The sequence below is a fragment of the Delphinus delphis genome, chromosome 10 (assembly GCF_949987515.2).
Source record: "Delphinus delphis chromosome 10, mDelDel1.2, whole genome shotgun sequence".
Taxonomy (NCBI): Eukaryota; Metazoa; Chordata; class Mammalia; order Artiodactyla; family Delphinidae; genus Delphinus; species Delphinus delphis.
Window position 1 is genome coordinate 96,831,464 of NC_082692.2, and position 6,000 is coordinate 96,837,463.

Below are 6,000 nucleotides of genomic sequence, written 5' to 3' on the forward strand. Positions count from 1 at the left end.
ATGGGCTTAGTTGCGCCACAGCATGTGGGATCTTTCCGGACCAGGGCTTGAACCCATCTCCCCTGCGTTGGCAGGAGGATTCTTAACCACTGCGCAACCAGGGAAGTCCCTCTGATTCAGTTTTGTTTCTTTCACTTCTCTCTACATGTCTGTAGTGTCCAAACATTTTTTTGTTGAGTAATATTAACTTACAATCAAAAAGTCACTTAAAAAAATTATGCCAAAAGATGGTGGGTGTGTACCAATTTGGTGTTCAGTTATTTAAATTGTATTTTAACAACAATAACAACAAAGAAATAGAATGGATTTAAATGTCAAATTCATCACACCTTTTCTCTCCCTGCTAATGAAACAGTGATAGTGCACTGAAAGATTTGGAGTCAGACAGATCTGGGTTCAAACTTCACCCCCACCCCTTACCAGCTGTGGGAACTTGGGCAAATCATTTAACAGCTCTGAGCCTCAGTTTCCTCATCTAGAGAATGACATAATCACACCAATAATCATACCTTCTTTGTAGGGTTATTTTGAGAATGAGACAACTTAGAAAATGCCTTTCACCCAGTAGGCTAGTTCCCTTGTTGTCACTTGGGTTCCTAGCAGATACTTGGTACTTATTGAGTGGGTGCTCAGTAAGAAGTGAGACAGAGAAGAGTTTTTTTCTCCTTTTCTAGACATTAGCTGCCCTAGGACAGCACTTTCAATATTATTTCTCCTTCCATTCTTGAAGCCCCACAAGTTGTAGTCAAGCTCGAAATCAAGCTCAAAATTTGGGGTTTCCCCTCTGCTTCCAGAGTACCTACCCCTACTTCCCCACCCTATCAGCGGCAGCCTATCTTAAGAGGCTCAGAGGTCCCTCTAATATTTACCAGATCTCACTAATTTCTCTTGGCTAACACAGGCATATTCTGGGGCAATGATTCTTTTTTTTTGGAATTTGTGTATTTTATTTATTTTTTTTAAACAGCAGGTTCTTATTAGTCATCCATTTTATATATATTAGTGTATACATGTCAATCCCAATCTCCCAATTCATCCCACCACCACCACCCCTGCTACTTTCCCCACTTGGTGTCCATACGTTTGTTCTCTACATCTGTGTCTCTGTTTCTGCCCTGCAAACCGGTTCATCTGTACCATTTTTCTACATTCCACATATATGCGTTAATATACAATATTTGTTTTTCTCTTTCTGACTTACTTCACTCTGTATGACAGTCTCTAGATCCATCCACGTCTCTACAAATGACCAATTTCAGTCCTTTTAATGGCTGAGTAATATTCCATTGTATATATGTACCACATTTTCTTTATCCGTTTGTCTGTCGATAGGCATTTAGGTTGCTTCCATGACCTGGCTATTGTAAATAGTGCTGCAATGAACATTGGGGTGCATGTGTCTTTTCGAATTATGGTTTTCTCTGGGTATATGCCCAGTAGTGGGATTGCTGGGTCATATAGTAAGTCTATTTTTAGTTTTTTAAGCAACCTCCATACTGTTCTCCATAGTGGCTGTATCAACTTACATTCCCACCAACAGTGCAAGAGGGTTCCCTTTTCTCCAAACCCTCTCCAGCATTGGTTGTTTGTAGATTTTCTGATGATGCCCATTCTAACTGGTGTGAGGTAATACCTCATTGTAGCTTTGATTTGCATTTCTCTAATAATTAGTGATGCTGAGCAGCTTTTCTTGTGCTTCTTGGCCATCTGTATGTCTTCTTTAGAGAAATGTCTATTTAGGTCTTCTGCCCATTTTTTGGATTGGGTTGTTTGTTTTTTTAATATTGAGCTGCATGAGCTGTTTATATATTTTGGAGACTAATCCTTTGTCCGTTGATTCGTTTGCAAATATTTTCTCCTGTTCTGAGGGTTGTCTTTCCATGTTGTTTGTAGTTTCCTTTGCTTTGAAAAAGTTTTTAAGTTTCATTAGGTCCCATTTGTTTATTTTTGTTTTTATTTCCATTTCTCTAAGACGTGGATCAAAAAAGATCTTGCTGTGATTTATGTCAAAGCGTGTTTTTCCTATGTTTTCCTCTAAGAGTTTTAGAGTGTCCAGTCTTTTTTTTTTTTTTGGCTGCGTTGGGTCTTTGTTGCTGCGGGCGGGCTTTCTCTAGTTGTGGTGAGCGGGGGCTACTCTTCATTGCGGTGCGAGAGTTTCCGGTCTTAACATTTAGGTCTCTAATCCATTTTGGGTTTATTTTTGTGTATGGTGTTAGGGAGTGTTCTAATTTCATTCTTTTACATGTAGCTGTCCAGTTTTCTCAGCACCACTTATTGAAGAGAACTGTCTTTTCTCCATTGTATATCCTTGCCTCCTTTGTCATAGATTAGTTGACCATACGTGCATGGGTAGTATAGTCTGAAGTCAGGGAGTCTGATTCCTCCTGCTCCGTTTTTTTCCCTCAAAACTGCTTTGGCTCTTCGGGGTCTTTTCTGTCTCCATACAAATTTTAAGAGTTTTTGTTCTAGTTCTGTAAAAAATGCCATTGGTAATTTGATAGGGATTGCATTGAATCTGTAGATTGCTTTGGGTAGTCTAGTTATTTTCACAATATTGATTCTTCCAATCCAAGAACATGGTATATCTCTCCATCTGTTTTAATTTCTTTCATCTGTGTCTTGTAGTTTTCTGCATACAGGTCTTTTGTCTCCCTAGGTAGGTTTATTCCTAGGTATTTTATTCTTTTTGTTGCAGTGGTAAATGGGAGTGTTTCCTTAATTTCTCATTCAGATTTTTCATCATTAGTGTATAGGAATGCAAGAGATATCTGTGCATTAATTTTGGGGTTTTTTTGGGTTTTTTTTAACATCTTTATTGGAGTATAATTGCTTTATAATGGTGTGTTAGTTTCTGCTTTATAACAAAGGGAATCAGCTATACATATACATATATCCCCCTATCTCCTCCCTCTTGCGTCTCCCTCCCACTCTCCCTATCCCACCCCTCAAGGTGGTCACCAAGCACCGAGCTGATCTCCCTGTGCTATGTGGCTGTTTCCCACTCGCTATCTATTTTACATTTGGTGGTATATATAAGTCCATGCCACTCTCTCACTTCGTCTCAGCTTACCCTTCCCCCTCCCCATGTCCTCAAGTCCATTGTGCATTAATTTTGTATCCTGCAACTTTACCAAATTCATTGATTAGCTCTAGTAGTTTTCTGACGGCATCTTTAGGATTCTCTATGTATAGTATCGTGTCATCTGCAAACAGTGACAGTTTTACTTCTTCTTTTCCAATTTGTATTCCTTTTAGTTCTTTTTCTTCTCTGATTGCTGTGGCTAGGACTTCCAACACTATGTTGAATAATAGTGGTGAGAGAGGACATCCTTGTCTTGTTCCTGATCTTAGAGGAAATGCTTTCAGTTTTTCACCATTGAGAATGATGTTTGCTGTGGGTTTGTCGTATATGGCCTTTATTATGTTGAGGTAAGTTCCCTCTATGCCCACTTTCTGGAGAGTTTTTATCATAAATCGGTGTTGAATTTTGGCAAAAGCTTTTTCTGCATCTATTGAGATGATCATATGGTTTTTCTCCTTCAATTTGTTAATATGGTGTATCACATTGATTGATTTGCATATATTGAAGAATCCTTGCATCCCTGGGATAAATCCCACTTGATCATGGTGTATGATCCTTTTTTTTTTTTTTTTTTTTTTTTGCGGTACACGGGCCTCTCACTGTTGTGGCCTCTCCCATTGCGGAGCACAGGCTCCGGACGCGCAGGCTCAGCGGCCATGGCTCATGGGCCCAGCCGCTCTGCAGCATGTGGGATCTTCCCGGACCGAGGCACGAACCTGCGTCCCCTGCATCGGCAGGCGGACTCTCAACCACTGCGCCACCAGGGAAGCCCGTATGATCCTTTTAATGTATTATTGGATTCTGTTTGCTAGTATTTTGTTGAGGATTTTTGCATCTATATTCTTCGGTGGTATTGGTCTGTAATTTTCTTTTTTTGTAGTATCTTTGTCTAGTTTTCGTATCAGGGTGATGGTGGCCTCATAGAACGAGTTTGGGAGTGTTCTTTCCTCTGCAATGTTTTGGACGAGTTTGAGAAGGATGGGTGTTAGCTGTTCTCTAAATGTTTGATAGAATTCACCTGTGAAGCCATCTGGTCCTGGACTTTTTTGGAACATTTTTAATCACAGTTTCAATTTCCTTACTTGTGATTGGTCTGTTCATATTTTCTGTTTCTTCCTGGTTCAGTGTTGGAAGGTTATACCTTTCTAAGAATTTGTCCATTTCTTCCAGGCTGTCCATTTTATTGGCATAGAGTTGCCTGTAGTAGTCTCTGAGGATGCTTTGTATTTCTGCGGTGTCTGTTGTAACGTCTCCTTTTTCATTTCTAATTTTATCGATTTGAGTCCTCTCCCTCGTTTTCTGGAAGAGTCTGGCTAATGGTTTATCAATTTTATCTTCTCAAAGAACCAGCGTTTAGTTTTATTGATCTTTGCTATTGTTTTCTTTGTTTCTGCTCTGATCTTTATGATTTCTTTCCTTCTACTAACTTTGGGTTTTGTTTTTTCTTCTTTCTCTGGTTCCTTTAGGTGTAATGTTAGATTGTTTATTTGAGATGTTTCTTGTTTCTTGAGGTAGGCTTGTATTGCTATAAACTTCCCTCTTAGAACTCCTTTTGCTGCGTCCCATAGGTTTTGGATCGTCGTGTTTTCATTGTCATTTGTCTCTAGGTATTTTTTGATTTCCTCTTTGATTTCTTCAGTGATCTCTTGGTTATTTAGTAACGTATTGTTTAGCCTCCATGTGTTTGTGTTTGTTGTGTTTTTTCCCCTGTAATTGATTTCTAATCTCGTAACGTGTGGTCAGAAAAGATGGTTGATATGATTTCAATTTTCTTAAATTTACTGAGGCTTGATTTGTGACCCAAGATGTGATCTATCCTGGAGAATGTTCCATGTGTACTTGAGAAGAAAGTGTAATCTACTGTTTTGGGATGGAATGGCCTATAAATATCAATTAAATCTGTCTGGTCTATTGTGTCATTTAAAGCTTGTGTTTCCTTATTAATTTTCTGTTTGGATGATCTGTCCATTGGTGTAAGTGAGGTGTTAAAGTCCCCCACTATTATTGTGTTACTGTCGATTTCCTCCTCTAGAGCTGTTAGCAGTTGCCTTATGTATTGAGGTGCTCCCATGTTGGGTGCATATATGTTTATAATTGTTATATCTTCCTTTTGGATTGATCCCTTGATCATTATGTAGTGTCCTTCCTTGTCTCTTGTAACATTCTTTATTTTAAAGTCTATTTTATCTGATATGAGTATTGCTACTCCAGCTTTCTTTTGATTTCCATTTGCATGGAACATCTTTTTCCTTCCCCTCACTTTTAGTCTGTATGCGTCCCTAGGTCTGAAGTGCGTCTTCTGTAGACAGCATATATACGGGTCTTGTTTTCGTATCCATTCAGCCAGTCTGTGTCTTCTGGTTGGAGCATTTAATCCATTCTCGTTTAAGGTAATTATAGATATGTATGTTCCTATTACCATTTTCTTAATTGTTTTTGGTTTGTTTTTGTAGGTCCTTTTCTTCTCTTGTGTTTCCCACTTAGAGAAGTTCCTTTAGCATATGTTGTAGAGCTGGTTTGGTGGTGCTGAATTCTCTGAGCTTTTGCTTCTCTGTAAAGCTTTTGATTTCTCCGTCAAATCTGAATTGCATCCTTGCCGGGTAGAGTAATCTTGGTTGTAGGCTCTTCCCTTTCATCACTTTAAATATATCATGCCACTCCCTTCTGGCTTGTAGAGTTTCTGCTGAGAAATCAGCTTTTAACCTTATGGAGTTCCCTTGTATGTTATTTGTCATTTTCCCCTCGTTGCTTTCAATGACTTCTTTGTCTTTGATTTTTGTCAATATGATTACTTTGTGTCTCAGCGTGTTTCTCCTTCGGTTTATCGTTCCTGGGACTCTCTGTGCTTCCTGGACTTGGGTGGCTATTTCCTTTCCCATGTTAGGGAAGTTTTCGACTATAATCTCTTCTGATATTTT